Source organism: Cyprinodon tularosa, unplaced genomic scaffold, assembly GCF_016077235.1.
Source record: "Cyprinodon tularosa strain WSP-4 unplaced genomic scaffold, ASM1607723v1 ctg927, whole genome shotgun sequence".
NCBI classification, from domain to species: Eukaryota; Metazoa; Chordata; class Actinopteri; order Cyprinodontiformes; family Cyprinodontidae; genus Cyprinodon; species Cyprinodon tularosa.
This window is the reverse complement of record NW_024039704.1, coordinates 477745-496181: the sequence shown is the minus strand read 5'-3', so window position 1 is coordinate 496181 and position 18437 is coordinate 477745.

Genomic DNA, 18437 nt, shown 5'->3' with positions numbered 1-18437 from the left:
CCACTTTGTAATGATCGCAAAGCACCTTGTCACCATCTTTCTCTTCCTTTCGATTGCTTTACCCGGTGGGACGCCATTTTTTTGTTTTGCTTTTCTAGACTTACGCCTGGTCATGTCGTACTTGCTTACTGAATGTCATGTGCGTAAATTGCGTAAACAACGAGACGTAAGTCGTGCTGCCCAGCGTTAGGCTCTGGTGCTGCCTGGAATCATTAAGAGAATCGTTAAGCGAGCTGGAATTGGAACACACCAGTGGCGGCCGGCCCATAGGGGGCGCTGGGGCACCGCCCTCCCTGATAAGAAGAGAGAAACGTAAAATATATTTTTAGAAATTAACTCATAAATGTCAGTTTTACTCTCTAGACTGTGTACCTATAAGCAAAACAAATTATATAAACTACATTTCCCTATCTACTGTCATTAATTTGTGGATTTCCACAGACAGACTCCTACCGTCTCTGTTCTGGGGGCGCTGATCAGACTGACCCACATTTGCAGAGAATCTGTCAATCATGTACTATTGCTAGGTGAATTTAATGGCCAATCAGCGTCTCTGAACTTTATGGTATTGGGGCGCTGAAAATACTGCGCTTTAACAGGCTTCTGAACCCAAGCGCAGGTGCAGACAGTTAGAGGGAAGATGGCGAATGTAACGAACGAGATGCAGCTTCCACCAAATTCGGTGAGATCCTTATTTATCTACCCGTTTGCCAGAAGAACATCCCTGTTGTAGGATATGAACATTTCATGTCATGGTTATTGTGACTGTGACGAATCCACCTCGTCGCTTAAAACAACCTCTCTAACTTTGCGTGCCACACACACATTCCTGTTATACTGTGTTTGTGAGGACCAATACACTCGCGCTGAGATCAGTAGCTCCATGAACTTAAAACACACAAGCTGTTCCTGGTTACCTGCTGGCATATTGAGGGTGCACACTTAATATTTCAGTGGGGTTAGCCGTGTGTGTGTGTGTGTGTGTGTGTGTGTGTGTGTGTGTGTGTGTGTGTGGGGGGGTGTACGTGTTTATGCTACGGGGACTTGTCATCTTCAGTCTGGCTGCGTCTTTGCTGGGTTCAAACCCACTTTGGTGTAATTGAATAAGTCAATGAATCTGTGTAAAAGAATTAAGTTGTAAAAATGATTTGTTTTTGTACATCAATTGTTTGTGGAGGTAATATATGGACAAAACTGATTAATGAGAAGAAATCAGAAATAAGAGAGCCTGATGTGAGGGGCTTAAACTTTTTATTGAGGGCTGTGGGAAGAAAAGCGGCAATTTTTGTTTTCTGTTTCTTTGTTACATTGCTGGTAACTTGAGGGAGGCTGAGGCCCAGAGTATCTTGTATATGTTTAGTTTCTTTTGCACCCTGTTTTGAGTTTTTGAGCTCAATAAATCACCAGCACCGGTAATCCGACTGAGACTGGATTCTTGGAGGCCAAAGAACCCCGTCACAGTGACCCAAATCATCACTGTTACTGTTATTATATAGTAAATTAAATCATTACTGTTAAATTGTATGTATTGTCCAATTGTTTATTTGAATTCTTATTCCGGATTAGTTGGAGACATACACTAGGCTATATCAGCCCCACCAAAAATTCTTTTCACCAGCCGCCACTGGAACACACGGAACCGGTTGTGAACAGGAATGCGATTCCCATCCCTACTCAGGAACCCAGAGTGGAGGCTGTGGGGATCGAACTGGATACTTGCAACCTTCTCAGAGCGCAAGCGCACTGCTCTAACCACTAATTTATTTATCCCTTTATTTATACCTTCACAACTAGGGGTGGGTATTGCCAAAGAAGTCACGATTCGATTTGAATCACGATTCACAGGCCACGATGCGATTCTATCACGATGCATCACGATACTTAAATTATTGCGATGCATTGCAATATTTTATCCTCCATGTTTTGTTTTTTAATGACTCGGCACAGTATCCCGCGGCCGGAAATGCTTGTGACACAAGGCAGCGTGCGTCAACACATTTGCAGCGACATCTACTGGACTGGAAGTTGTATTACACTTGTTTTTGGCGGATGTTCGCCAACCATTCATGCAATTTTATTTATTCATTTTTTAAAATTAATAATCGATTCTTGGCATCAAGAATCGATGCAGTAGATCACGAAAATTAGAATCACGATGCATCATCATCACGATTATTTTGCACACCCCTATTCACAACACAGTGAGGTACAAAAATAAAATAACATCTAGACGTATATACAATATAAATGCAATATAAAAATGTAAAAGGGAACAGTAGTGGTTAAAGTACAAGTAAAATAAGTATAGGGTGCAGTGAACAGTCATTTCTTGGAACCATAATATTGGGAGGCATTTAAATGGACAATGATTAAGATCAGCTGTTCACAATCTGACATTAACCCAAAAATAGACCCTAAAAGCCAAACGAAATTGATGAATTTAATTATTGGATTTGCACCAGAATGCATCATTGTAGGCTGCTAACATCTCAAATCAATACTCTATTGATCCCTTTTAAAACCTAATGGGCCTTTGAGAGACAAATCTGTGCAGTTTTATTAAGGTTGCACAACTAACAGAAATGTTTTTTTTTTTCTGCTTTTATTCACTATAGATTTGCCTGTTCCAATTTATGTATAATGGTCCAAAATTTGAAGATAGGGATGTTTTTGAGGTTGTTACTCTCCAGTCTAGACCTGCTTCACTGATGGCCTCCATGAACTAATAACGTAGATGTCTGATGGGTCCAAAAGAGGAAGACAGTCCAGCTGTCCCACAGGTTTCAGGAGGAGTCCAGGGCAGCTGTGGTCTGTAGCCACACATTCATGGCCGTCGTCAGACATATTTTAGGCTGATGGCCATCCTGGTTGAGCTGAAGATGATCTTTAACTTTGAATAGTTCTTTCTGAGGCCGGTTCCGTCCAGACTCTGTTGGTCTATATGGATGTTTTACCTGCTGTGTAATTACAGACATGTAACTTGTCTCACATGACAAAACTGATGCAGGGAAACAAAAAGCTTCTCCTGCTCTGCGAAATCCATTAAGTATAGTTAATTTAAGTTTAATTTAAGTTTATTTAGCTGCATTACAGTGTTTAATAAAACACTGAATAATAAAATTCAGTCAGAATGTTGTTATAAGGAAGAAAGACATGCAGCTGGACAAAATATTTCTTTGTTGCTGTGCTCTCAGCAAATACAACTATGATTATTCTGTAAAATGAATGTTTCTTTTTCTCATTAGAAAACTGATCATAGTTGTAGTTTCTCACATGTTTGCGTAGTGTTCTAGCTTGATGGGGATTCACTGCTTCAACTGTGGTAAAGATCGGGTCTATTTCCATGATCTAAGGCCCCCCAGGATTTATTCATCACTCACTGCATGGACCAGTGTGAGGGCAGCGGGTGAGACGGTAGCAGTGAAAACCTGGCAGCAAACATGTATCAAATCTCATGTTAGACATGACCAATGACAGAAAAACACAAATGCATGTTTCAGAGGCCATTGTTCTGGAAATGTAAGGCAGCAGCATAGATGAGCGTCTATTGGCTTTCGGAGAAGAAGACCGCCGTAGGATTGCTGTTGTTTTTCATCAGATCAGACGTGATGTGAATTTGTTTGTCAATGTTAACCAGGGCTGCAACTGTCGATTATTTATTTATTTATTTTTTAGGTTAATAATCGGATAGCCAAAGGTTCTTTAAAGATTTGTTGACGAAATTAAACCAGTTGAGATTAAAACATTTCCACTTGAGGAGTATATGCTCTATATTGACAGATGAAAAGGTTTTTTTTTTTATCTCAACTGCAAAATATTTGTGTGTGTGTGTATATATATGTGTATATATATATATATATATATATATATATATATATATATATATAATTACTGCTCTAAGTGGGTCGCTCTGTCTGCTAAAGGCATGTTTTACAGCAGTGGTGCCCAACTAGTCGATCGCGATCTACCAGTCGATCGTGGGAGGAGTTTCAGTCAATCGCGAGAAGTTTCACAATGTAGACCTATTTATGGCTATGACAAAAAAAAAAAGAAAAAAAAAAGCGTTTTGAAAAACACTAATCAAATAATTAATCGCGAGAGGCCAACGTCTATTTTCATAATAATAAAATGAAAAATAAAAAGGAAAAGCTGGATTCGTTGCTCTGTTCAAGCTGTCTGAAAATTTACTGGATATTTGGATCAACCACTCCATCATTCAGCAACAACAGTGCGGCGATATTTTAAATATGAAGCATGTCATGGACATTGCGATGAAGATCGCTTGCTCTGTTCGGGCCGGGAGTTTTTCAGGGGCGTTTATTCTGTGCCCAGGTACACCGACGTCAGGTGGCAGAGCCTTGGCAGATTCTTAGAAAGATTTTTGGAACTGTGTTGTTCTTTGATTCTATATGGAACAGACGAGGCGTGTAAACTTGTTCTGTATAATTATTTCCAAACCTCCACAGAACCTTTCAGTAGCAAGCTACATTCAGAACTGCCCTCTCGCACTAGCCTCCAACCCGTGACGCCACGCGCCCCATTGCATGCTGGGAGTTCAAGAGCTTTCCGGCTCATAACATCACAGGAACTTTTGCCCGAAATTAAAGAAATAGTCAACAACCCATTCTGCTGTATGTTACATCTTCACATCCACATAGTTTGTTCTTAGTATTTTCCTATTTTTATCTGTTTCCTGTTGAATTTTAATCCATCTGCCAGTTTCTCTGCCAATGCCCAGTGAAGTTTATCATTCTGAAATAGTGGACTTCCCTTCTCCTTCTTGATCTTAGACTTAGACAGATTTTATTTGTCATTTTGTTTACACAAGTGTAAAACAAAAAGGAAATTTAGTTTGGAAACAGCTCTCTGGACAATTTCATCTTCTTTAAAGTGCAGCCTTGAAAAGTAGTAAAAAATCTATCTATATATATATATATATATTAGGGGTGGAACGGTTCACAAAATCCACGGTTCGGTTCGATTCACGGTTTCTGGTCACGGTTTTCGGTTCGATTCGATACATGTTGATTGTTACACCCAAATCCCATAAAAAATTATGAAATTAATGAAAAAATCCCCCAAAAAATAATGGATTGTAATTATTTTAAATGATCCGCGGAAACCCTGGATCATTTCCGTATGTTTTGCTGCTTTGAATTTAATCATCTGGCGCATGCTCTCTACCATCTCCAAGGGACTCAGAGGGGAGCAGACGAAGCCACAGTGGGGGCTGTAGGCTTTGCTTTGAGCAGCCGGTCTGGAGCGCAGCGGGGGTTGCTGACGGAGTATGAGGGATTTCGGGGTTAGCATGACATGTTGCTGTTAGCATAAACAAAACGTGTTGCACAATGCTTGCACACTGTTGCACTTTTATCCACAACTTTCTTTCCGCCGTCATCGTAGGTCACTCTAAATGCAAAGTGGTCCCATACAGCAGACCTATAAAGTGCTGCTGGCGCGTCTTCCAACTCCTGTTCTTTCCCACTCGCCATACCCACACAATTCTCCACAACATCTGATTTTTTTCCCCTGCTACACCCGGCTACGCTGCTTTGCTTCTTCTTCTTCTTGTTTACTACTGGCGGTTGGCTTTGGTCGCAGTACCGCCACCTTCTGCTCTGGAGTGTAATCGCTTCCTCTATGAGAAAAAGGAGCAGGCATGAACCGAACGAAACACACGCGAACCGAACCGAGACAGTCGAACCGAACGATTCTGACGGTTTTCATAAATCGTCCCATCCCTAATAAATATATATATATATATATATATATATATATATATATATATATATATATATATATAAACAGTGATATGAACATATGACTGTAAATTTACAGTTCTAACGTTTTTTTGTTTTCTCTCTACTGGACTGTGTGTGTGTGTGTATCAATTGGTGTATTTATATTTTTTGACTGCACAGCCTTTGTCTGGAGGTCTTGACTGCTCTTTTCTATAGTTTTTGTTGAGTGAGTGAGTGATATGGTGTGAAGTTCTTATGAGATTGTTAAGTTCTGTTATTGCAACCTATTTTTTGACACAATTGATCATTTCCCCGTTTGTTGGACTTACTGTTTATTCTCCACCCGGTCAAATAAAAAAAAATACTGCCCATCCCTTGTGTTTGGCTTGGTAGATCTCGGCATGCCATCAACTTCAAAAGTAGATCTTGGTTTAAAAAAGGTTGGGCACCCCTGTTTTACAGTCTCAATACTCCATTTATCCATTAATCAATGACTAAACTAGTTCAATAATCGATTACTCACGCTAAATCCCATTAATTGTTTCAGCCCAACCATTTCATCCTTATGAAATCCTCCTCATGGATGGTATATGGTGCTTACTAGCTCCTCTACCTTTTTGTGGCTGTGGTCCTACCCTGCTCAGCTGTTTGATTTTTGGCTCCAGCGCCTGAAAAATGGTTAGATCCAAGAACATTAACAACCCACATCACACCACCAGCCTTTAGGTTCCTTCCGGATCTTTAATGTCAGTTTTTATCTCTGCAAATGTGTGGGGGTTTTTTTCAATCGTTGGACGCAGCTACAGCTAACGCTGTACGGAGTCGGTCCAAACAGGGCAAAAAAACTCGCACAGTGTATGCCCGACTTAACTTTGAAAACTTTGTTTCCATTTTTCCTTTCTTTTGTAAACACGTGTTTACAAAAGAAAACACGTGTTTTCTTTTGTAAACACGTGTTTTCTTTTGTATTAAGAGGATCTTTTCATGGTAACTACCATGCTAACAGCATTTGTTCCAACTGTTTAGCATAATTCCCTCCACTTTTCTATCATTCTCCCCTTCTGTTCATAGCAGAGTTCTGCTGCTCCTCCATGCAGCTCAGCTAAATGGACCCATTTAGGAGAACTGGAGGAGTTTATCCAGAGTTAAAGGAAAATTCCGGTTTTTAACACTTTTAGCCCATTTTCTGTAGTGTCATCCAGGATGAAATCGAATGATCGACACCAAAATTTTGACAATTGGTCCTGTCTCTGCTATTTGGCTCATGCAGAATCCCCCCCTGGCTGCTTCAGAATGGCTTCCATAGTGCATGTCCGATAATGTCCTTAAAACAACCTTAAACGTTCTTTTTTAAAAATATGCTACTCACCGTTTCGTCAGCGCTGTTCAATGACGTTCCAAAAAAAGTTTCGTAAAGAAAGAACGTTCCTGTAGTGTTTTATTTCGCATTTTGTAAATCCCATTGAGTTCTGTTGGAATAGTCAATATACCTCCGCCACCAGAAACGGAAATGGGGCCTGTTTACGCTTAGTTGTAGTCTTTTCGCAAGGCCCAAGTGTTTCTGCTTCACTCTGTGTACTCCGACGTCGAGGTGCTAACGTCTCTGTTAAACACTTTAAAAAACTCTGAAAATGGAATACGAAAGGTGGATTCTTGAGGAGGACATATTGGACTTTGAGTTTGACGATAGAGGATACCGTCGCCAACTAGTGGTCTGGGGTGTGCAACGCTTCAGATTCGAACGGGAAGCGGAAGTTTATAAGCGGTTGTGATGTATCGGAAAAAATAGTTCTGGGATTTACAAAATGCTAAATAAAACAAGACAGGAACGGTTTTTCTTCACGGAACTTTTTTTGGAACGTCATTAAACAGCGCTGACGACCCGGTGAGTAGCATATTTTAAAAAAAGAACGTTTAAGGTTGTTTTAAGGACATTATCGGACATGCACTATGGAAGCCATTCTGAAGCAGCCAGGGGGGGATTCTGCATGAGCCAAATAGCAGAGACAGGACCAATTGTCAAAATTTTGGTGTCGATCATTCGATTTCATCCTGGACACTACAGAAAATGGGCTAAAAGTGTTAAAAACCGGAATTTTCCTTTAAGATTTACTAACAAAACAACTGAAAGTTTATTCTGGATCCTCTAAACAGTGGTAATAATCTGGACCGGACTCTGGATCCATTCATGCTTCTGTTCTAATATGGCTCCACTCTGATATTACTTCTATTTCAGATAACTGTTACGCTTTGCTTTGAATGGACAGCGGCTCCCTCTATTGGACAACGGTAATATTACAGCATTAGAAAATTCTTCTAAGCAACATTATCAGATAATCAGATGAAACCAATTAATATTTAATAAATCTTTAACCAACACTTAATCTTGAGTAGATGATTGGTTAACTTGGCTAGTTTTTTTGTTGGTAAACTCTAACTCAGGGACTATGAAACTGGTTCTGTTTCAGCTGCAGTTTGCCAGCTCGCAGAGGAGTCCAGCTTTCATGGTGAAATATCCAGATTTGGTTTTATAACCTGATTTCCTGGAACTGTTGCAGTTGGATTAGAGAGCTGAACACTAAAGTCTGTTCAAGATTCCTGATATTCAAGTACGCTGCGGGATAAGCTGTAAGAGACGGTGTCCTAGACTCTGGTTTTCTACATGGCTTTGTCACATTCAAACATTTTATTTGAGATTTAATTTTTAATACCAAACCAAAGACTTCCTTCTCTCTTACCTTTCCCATTTGTTGTACCAGGCTTTAGTACAGAGGCTTCTACTGTCAGCCTTGATTAATAGTTAACAATTATTTGGTTTCTTCATTGTTAACCGCATCATATGACCCAGTGAGCTTTAAATCTAGATGGATTTTGACCCATTGTTAAATTCCTGAGAGCTTTACCTTTCTGCAGCTCGGAGGAATGACCTGCTGCTCTTGTTGGTATGTGTCCTTTCAGTGAACTGTGGGAAGCTAGGAGCCGTGGTCTGCTCTGTCCGTCCGTCTACGCACAGCTCTGGTTCGCTCTGTAATGTTGATTCCTTTTGGGATGGATGTTCGCATCACAAACTGGCTTTCCTGATTTCTCTTAAATGAAAGTCCGTCTGATAAAACTGGTCTGGGGGGTGTGTTTCCTTTTCTCATTGTAATTTGTTGTGATGGATATTGTGCTTGTATAGATTAAAGGTCTAGGTACCATTTACACTGTAGGGCCCATTAGAAAAACATCTGCATCATTATGAGGTGCAGTCACTGTTGTGGAAGAAGGTCCATCTGACAGATCCAGCAGTTAGCATCAATTACTTATTTCTCTTTTTTTCTTATCCAGATTATAATTTTTTTCCAGTTTGTGATTATTTTGTTCCATTTCCTAGAATCAGTTTTGTTTTGAGTTCAGTTAATCTCTCAGCTGATGTTCTTCACTGACCTCCAGCTGTTCTGTCTGCCTCAAACTAGTTAAACACAACTCTAATCAGTTAGCAGCGTCATTGGCATAATTTGATAGTTTGGTTCGACTGGGAATCAAGCCTCAGAAGTGGAGGACGGTTTTAGAAACATTCTTCCCTCAGACCTGGAGGCAACCTGCTGACCAGGACATTCATAACAACCGTCCTACACCCGAGGCACTGATATTTGTCCTGAAGGATTGCATCTAAAGCCCCATTTACGTTACGCTTTTGAAACCATGCTGAGCATGGTAATTGAGATAGCTGTTGAGTGTAAATGGCACCCAAAACAGACGTCAGACGCAACCAAACTGAGCAAAACCGGTACTAGTTCATCAGTAGGGCTTGTGTGGTTCAGTCCTGTCTAGGGCTGGGTATTGTTCAAAAATTTTCGGTTCCGGTACCAATACCGATACCTTCACTTCGATACCGGTTCCTGGACGATACTTTTTTCGATACCAGTTTTATAATATCAATTCGAAGGAAAAGAAAATTACACAACATAAAAAAGTACAAATCTTGAGTTTTATTTTAAGCTCTGATTTTTCCATTTATATTTTTCCTCTTACATAAAAAAAAAAATCAGTGTCTAATATTCACTGTTACATTGTGAGGACCTTTTACTTAGCAGTTTTCCTTTAGAAAAATTACCATGTCTGACAAACGAGCCCGTTGAATGGGATCCTATTGACAGCGCACCGCTGGTATGTGGGGGTCTGAGCGGCTCCGACAGAAATATTGGAAGGCAGGATGAACTGACTGCACTGATTAAGTTTTCAGGTGGATTTTCTCACTTAAAAACATAATAAAACTACTTTATTCCCACTGATCACAGCAAATATAGCTGCAAGGCAAATAAAGGATAGAGTAGCTCCGCCCAACGCGCGTCAGAGCCACTTTTCGACCGCGCAGCCAGAGCAGCAAAGCTATGGCAAGCCATACAAAGCTGCTTCAGCCGCGTGTCAGAAGCCGGTACATGCAGCAAAAAAGGAAGCAGCAGACACAATTTTGCTGCTCTTGCTGCGTCCAGTTTGAAAGCAGCATGATTCACTCCGCTCTGGCTTTGCTCTGCCCACGGGCTGCTGAGAGGAGGATGGTCGCACCGGCTGCGGTCCGCTCACCTTGCAGTCAAACACCTAGCAACTTTCTGCTCTTAAATTGTTTCTGTGCACGATGTATTGCATTGCGCACTATTGGCATCGGTCTTAATAAAGTGAAGCCGCACTTTTGACCTGGGGGGCATTTTAAAGGGGTTCCACGACGCTCGCAACCAGTTCACAACAGATACACATGAACCCTTGGCTGTAGGCGTGACCACCTATGTATTTTTCCTGGATGACGCAATCACGTTAAGTGTTACAGCCAATCACCGAAACTTGGCACCGAAAGACGAGGCATGTTTCGATACTCTGTAGAACCGAAGCATTTCGGTCGGTACCATAAAAGAACCGAAGTTCAGTACCCAGCCCTAGTCCTGGCATGGTTCTCAGACAACAAAGTGCACGTGAGCAGACAGCGTCATCTCCTTACAGTCAGCCTCCGTAATCATGAAAATACTAGCTTCCCTACCGCACCACACGATTTCCAGTGAGGATTCTGCTTAGCAGTGTGATGAACCTCAACGTTTGTCGTTGTTTCTGCGTCCGTAAGCCCTAACTAGAATATCGTATCCACTTTCTAAAAGCCGACTCTGTTGAGTAAATTCACCGAAGGCTGCCTTCTTCACCTTACTCTCCGCAAACAACGAAATATCACAATGATAACAAAACATAACTTCCTAAATGTTACGGGTGCCACCATGTTGGTTTACTTGGGGTACTACGGATCTAGAGATCAGTAGTACCGTAGATCACCACTAGGAGGCGACAAACCGTGCCAGCATGGTGTTTAAATGGTTGTAAGGTAGCAAGCTTGGCACAGTTAACTGATCCAGGTTCGGCATGGATTAGTTTTCAGAGGGTAGTGTAAATGGGGCCTTAGCTGCTGAACCTGGAGCAGGTAAATAAACACGCCTTTGTTTAATGCTGACCCTTTCTCCTGCCAGCTGAAACCAAACTCTCTGAGATATCTGTGATATTTGCCGCTAAATGTTGACATTGAATGTCTGATGCTGCACAGGTGTTCAGCTGAATGAGGTGTGGTCACAGACTCAGTGTTTTGAATACAGGAAATGGATGATTTAATAACCTACCTCTTGAAATATCAGTTCTGTCAAATAATTAGTTTTTTTGACATCTCACATGGTTTACCAGGATTATTTCTGCATTTTCCCTCATTTTCTGTGGATGGCGCTCGCTCCTGACAGGGAAGTGTTCGGTTGAGGTCATATTTATTTTTGAACGGAGCTCAGTGCATGTTTAGAGGGATGACGGCTTTGAGCCTGACGGAGAGATGACTTTCCCTGAAAGGCAAAGTATGAAATAGAAAGGAAATCTGGTGCTGATGCCAAAGGGACTCCTTTTTAGTGTGGTTCACGTCTTTTCTTTGTAATTGCACAGCATCTGGTTTGTGTGATGGGCTCTTCCTGCCTGGTATGACTCCACCATGGTAACAGGCAGCTTAGAGGCGCTCCTCTGTTGTTTTTCCTACTGTGAATAAGATGAAAACACGCCTGCATGAATGTAGGAAAAATATTTGTTTACTTAACGTCGAATCTGGCTCCTTGCTGCTGCTGAAGCTCTTAGCTGATTCATTGTACTCTTGGATAAGCTTAATCCGTCAGTTTGTCCAAATCCTGTCATCTTTCATTCTTCTAGTCTAGAAACAGGGATCAGGAAGGTTGGCCTAAGGATTAAAACAGGCATCAGGTTGCAGTTAAACATGAACTGCTTGTTTTACCCTGGAAAAGGCAGCACAGACGTTTCTATAGAGCAAGAGTCACCAATTAAAAATCAGCAAATAAAGTAAATCATCAACCAGTAAAGGTCCGGTGACATTTTTAATTATAATCTGTTACTTTAAACAGAATTTAACACTGAAATAAAATGAGGTTTTTATGCATTCATGTTATACATTGAATTTTTTAATAAAAAAATATAATAAAAAAAGAAAATTTTTCCATTTTAAAATCTAAAGTGCTTTTTGAAGTAGAGAACAACAATGATTCAGTTTGGTATATAGACAATTTCCTGATTCACATATTTTATTTAACACCTCAACGTTTGTTGTTTTTCTTTCTTTTTTCTGGTTTAATGAGAGTATTGGGCTTTATGCTGCCCTGCAAGGCTTTAAAACCTGCATTTGAATGGCGACTAAGCCATTCTCAAGCCATTCCAGACTCATTCGTGAGCTTATATATTCCCAAAACCTAAGGCCATTTCATTAAATGATTTTAATTAAATGATTGGATGCAAACAAGTCCAGATTAGTGAAGCAAGTTATCTATTAAGGAATGAACCTGAAGATGATTGATGGTATCCATCGACTTGTATTTGAGCAGCCATTTATTGAGTTTTCTCTTTGTATCACGTGGAGTTTCCATAGCATGAAGGTTAAATACTGTTTTAAAGTACGCCATGGCTGAGCGATTGACTGAAGGATTAATTTTTTTAAATATATATATATATTGAATAATTTAAGAGGATCTAATTTTTGTTAAATATAAACATTTTCCACCAATCCTGTCCTTGGGCTTCCATACCTCAGACTGTCATCAGTCCATCGCATCCTTGTTTTTTTAAGGTCCCCTCATAGCTGGTAAACCGGCTCTCTGTTTGATCCCAGCAACTGCAAACATTAAGTCTGTTATATTTTCATTGATTGTTGGAAAACAGGATTATTTTTACGTTCAGGTATCACAACTTGAATTTCATTGCCCTTTGAATTAAGTCATCTCTTCCCAGAGGGGAGGATTGAAAACAAAGCTAGCTTTTCAAAGTAATGTCATTCGTCATTTTTAAGTGTAAACCATATTGATTAATTAATTTTGAAAGGAAAAAAAAATGGAGCAGAACTAATAATATTGGTATTAATTAAATAATTGTGAGGTGTTTGGGGATCAGGTGTTTGATTCAGGATCTACCTCTAAAGGTCAAATTGTATTGTGTGTCTAGAGCAGGTTTATCGTGTTTGATGGTAGATTATCCTTTCTTTTCTCTATGTGGCTGGTCTAAATCGCGCTAAAAATGCTCCAAATAATAAAAATCGAGAGAATTTTACAGTATGCTGCTCTAGCGATCCCCAACTGTGACGTCAGTGTAGTCAAACGTTCTTTCACAGCATCAGTTGGATTCAATATACCAAAGTTGCAACGGCTTGTTTTCAATGTTGTATAGTTTTAATAAATTAAGCTGAGTCACAGCATTATTTTATTTGATAAAACAACGAATACTAGCTATTTGAAGAGTTTAGTATAGCCGCAGCTCCAGACAGATTTCCATATCATTATGATCCAGGCTCCAGAACAACAAGAACCGCGATGGAAAACGGTCAGTTACCGCAGGCGGAGACCCACAGCAAGAACCCCACCGGCCCAGAGCCATGAGCCGAACCGGGTAAAAACCACAGAAAGGACCTGATTCTTGGACTGTTCGCTGGGATCAGGTTACAGAGGGACCGCCTTCCCTGTCCAGGCACAGCAGCGCCGCACAGCCTGCTATCCAGGACCGCCAACAGAACCGAACCCAGCCATCACAGACCCAATCCGAATCCTGTGATCCCCTTTTCAGCGAAAAGGTTAGACTCTGGTTTAAACCAATTAAAACACAGAACCATCTGGAAAATGTGAAAGATCAAAGAGCATTTAGCAGCGGTGATTAAACCAGCGAGCATTAATATAACCATTAAGACTCTGATTGCTTCGTATTCGTCCTCGTTAAAAGATAAAAACATCACAAAGGTGAATAAATATTGACTCACTATGTTAAGTGACTACTTCCTGACTAAACTGACGTCACAGCATCCCTTAGTGGGTCACGTGACCGAATAAGGAATTTTGGGTTGTCTGCTATCTTAGTGAAATATTTTAAACTATAAACAACAAAATGGTTAACATTTTTTTCACTTGTGATGTATGTAATTTTGTACATGCTATCAAATTAGAAACTATAAGTATATGTTTTGTATTTGAACTTTAATGTTGCAAGATGCCGGCCCACCTGGACTGGAGTCTCTATAATGCGCTCTGAAATGTTTTAAACCCAAACTTCACAGACAAAATAAAAATAAAAGCTTTGGTAATGCTATATATTGCTAAACTGTTAGCATGGCTGTCTATTTCTGTCCTTACATCCGGGTCGGCTTATGGAAACTATGAAAAATTTTGTGCGCATTAGCAGAACATCAACAAAGTTTGGAGCACATTTCTAGTACACACGTAGCTAATGTAGTTCTTTGGTTTTAAAGGGGACATTTTTGCATAATATGCAAAGGAAGCACTTTGTATTGTGAGCAGGATGCAGAGCCTGTAGTACTGCAAATGTTCCACCTGTAAATGGGTTACATACGGTGGCTGAGTAGTGCAAAACACATTTACAATTCAAAAACACATTAACAAATAAAAAACAAAATAACATTTGAAGAAACAAAATTATATTTTATGAAACAAAGGTATTTTTGAAAAAAAAGTTTACATTTTTAAAAACACATTTACATTTTAGCAAACAAATTTACATTAACAAATAAACAAAATAACATTTGAAGAAACAAAATTATATTTTATGAAACAAATGTATTTTTGAAAAAAAAGTTTACATTTTTAAAAACACATTTACATTTTAGCAAACAAATTTACATTAACAAATAAACAAAATAACATTTGAAGAAACAAAATTATATTTTATGAAACAAATGTATTTTTGAAAAAAAAGTTTACATTTTTAAAAACACATTTACATTTTAGCAAATAAATTTACATTAACAAATAAACTAACATTTGAAGAAACAAAATTATATTTTATGAAACAATTTATTTTTGAAAAAAAAAGTTTACATTTTTAAAAACACATTTACAATTCAAAAAACACATTAACAAATAAAAAACAAAATAATATTTGAAGAAACAAAATTATATTTTATGAAACAATTTATTTTTGAAAAAAAAAGTTTACATTTTTAAAAACACGTTTACATTTAAGGAAACAAATTCACATTTTAAATAAGTTAGATTTTAGGTGAGAGAAAGTTTAATTTTAGAGGAAAAAAAAGACATTATAGGGAAACAAATTTACATCTAAAAAAAAATTGACCGTTCGGAAACACTTGCACAAGTGCAAAGACAAAACTGCAAGTGGCAAAACACATTTACATAGCCAAAAACAAATTAACAAAAGACGGCTACACGGAAAGGGAACGTCCCAGTGGCCGGATGTGACGTCACGATTACCCTGACTTGTAGTACAAACAGCTCAATCTGTAGTCCTCCTGCTTCACGTGAAAAGTCAGCAGCGATTTTAGATGGAAAGAATTGCACTGAAGCTGTTTTTCTTAAGTTTACGCTAACCGAACAATGTTTTCAGCCAATTTACACCATTTTGTTCTTCGTGCGGACGGTCTCTGGAACTTTTACGGGACATGGACCAGGTGGCAGGACCAAGCAGCAGAGCCGGGCGTATTACTGGCCGGAGCCACTATTATTTTGTCATGTAGTTTTTTAATTACTTTTCTTTGGTATTTAATTATTTTTCGGGTATTTTTCCTGCCGTTTTTCGGCAAATGCCTTATTTATAGTACTTCTAACTAGATTGTTTTTTATATATATATATATATATATATATATATATATATATATATATATATATATATATATATATATATATTGTGATGTTATCGCTTAATAACCTGTATTAAAATGTATTCTTTATGGGTTTCTTTTTATTGTGATGTTATTGCTTAATAAACTGCATTAAAACTTTTATAATGTCACATTTACTTGATGGAACGGAGTACTTTATCTGCCAATAAGTGGCCTCGGCCGGCAGCAGCCACCATCGGCCTCTCCGATGGCAGGCTCTGCCGCAGCCACTGCCACGAATTGAGCCCGGCCCTGCTGCTTGGTCCTGCCACCTTGTACCGTGTCCCGTAAAAGTTCCAGAGACCGTCCGCACGAAGAACAAAATGGTGTAAATTGGCTGAAAACATTTTTCGGTTAGCGTAAACTTAAGAAAAACAGCTTCAGTGCAATTCTTTCCATCTAAAATCGCTGCTGACTTTTCATGTGAAGCAGGAGGACTACAGATTGAGCTGTTTGTACTACAAGTCAGGGTAATCGTGACGTCACATCCGGCCACTGGGACGTTCCCTTTCCGTGTAGCCGTCTTTTGTTAATTTGTTTTTGGCTATGTAAATGTGTTTTGCCACTTGCAGTTTTGTCTTTGCACTTGTGCAAGTGTTTCCGAACGGTCAATTTTTTTTTAGATGTAAATTTGTTTCCCTATAATGTATTTTTTTTTCTCTAAAATGAAACTTTCTCTCACCTAAAATCTAACGTATTTAAAATGTGAATTTGTTTCCTAAAATGTAAATTTGTTTGCTAAAATGTAAATTTGTTTTTAAAAATTTAAACTTTTTTTTCAAAAATACATTTGTTTCATAAAATATAATTTTGTTTCTTCAAATGTTATTTTGTTTATTTGTTAATGTAAATTTGTTTGCTAAAATGTAAATGTGTTTTTAAAAATGTAAACTTTTTTTTCAAAAATACATTTGTTTCATAAAATATAATTTTGTTTCTTCAAATGTTATTTTGTTTTTTATTTGTTAATATGTTTTTGAATTGTAAATGTGTTTTGCACTTCTCAGCCACCGTAGTTACAGGTTGGATTTGACTCAAGCTGTCCTCTCCAAATGTATAAAGTATTAAATGGACATGTTTTCAGTTTGGTAACGCTTTAAATCTGTTTTAGCAATCAAACCAAAGCTGTTTGCTTCATATGAGAAAGTATGAGAAATCATTCTATATATAAAGGGTCCCCTGGTCATTATTACCACACATAGTTGTTATCCTGCTGAATTGTGGACAAACACTGTGATGCTCCATTTAAGCTACCCTTTTGAAACCTTTCCCTGATCGGTCCAAGCACGGTAACTGAGATAACTGAGTGTAAATGGCACGCAGAAATTTCAGACATTCATAAAAATACTAGTTTTCCTACCGTGCCACGTGATTTCGAGTTATTATTCTCCTGAGTAGTGTGATGAACTTCAATTTCTGTCATTGTTTCTGTGTCTGTAAGCCCTGATTAGACTATTGTTTATTGTATCCACTCTCCAAGTAAATTCATCCAAGGCTGCCTTCTTCACCTGACTCCGCAAACTTTCTGAATGTTACGGGCGCCGCCATGTTGATTTGCTTGTTTACCTCTAAAGAGCAGTAGTACCGTAGATCACCATTTGGAGGCGAGGAACCGCGCTAGCGTGGTGTGTAAACGGTCAGAAGGTACCAAGCTCGGCACGGATCAGTTTTCAGAGGTAGTGTAAATGAGGCTTTTGCCTACATTGACTAAAAATGTCAAAACCTTCCAGTGAAATGTAATATATTGAATATTCTGGAGTTTTTAGTGCTGGACACTGGTTCCTGAGGCCAGAGCTGGAAAACCACTCATCTAGATCTCAAGGAAAGAACAAAGCAACTCAGCACCCTTTGCTTCAAGTACACGCAACGCCTGAAAATTCAAAATGTGCAAGCATCTAGGTTGAGGCATTCTTTTCACCTTCCAGGGTTTTGTTTTATATTTCATGATATTCAGGTCTAAACACTGATACTTAAGGGCTCTGAGCTTCTGTAGTCAGACATACAGCGGATACATCAGGGCAAGATGTTTTTATTTATGCTTTGCGGTGAAACACGGTTAATCTGATGTGCAGATTAAATCTATGCTGGAAGGGATTTCTGCCACATCTTCATTGCAGATGAAGCTTTCCTGCCCTTTGTTGCCTGCTTCCGTCTCAGTATGAGACTTTGAGAGAAAAGGACAGGCGGTGTTGTTTCATATGGAAATGGGAGCTCGTGTTTTACTGGGCCTCACCCCGACCCATCCCCTCACTGCTTCCTGACTGCCTGGTTTCCGTGTTTCACTTTCTGGACCTCAGCTCAAGGATGTTTTGATTAGAGTGACGGATTAAAGCCGTTTAACATGTAAATGAGCCGACATGGTGCCCCCCCACCCCCTCTTCCTCTTTGTAAAACTTCCTGGCTGGAGGTGATGAAGTGTTTGGGTCGGTGCTGATGAACTGCCGCCGGGTCCAGATGGCTCATTGTTGTTTCCCTCGGCCGGCCCCTTTAATGACACACTTCAGGCGGGATGAGGGGGGTT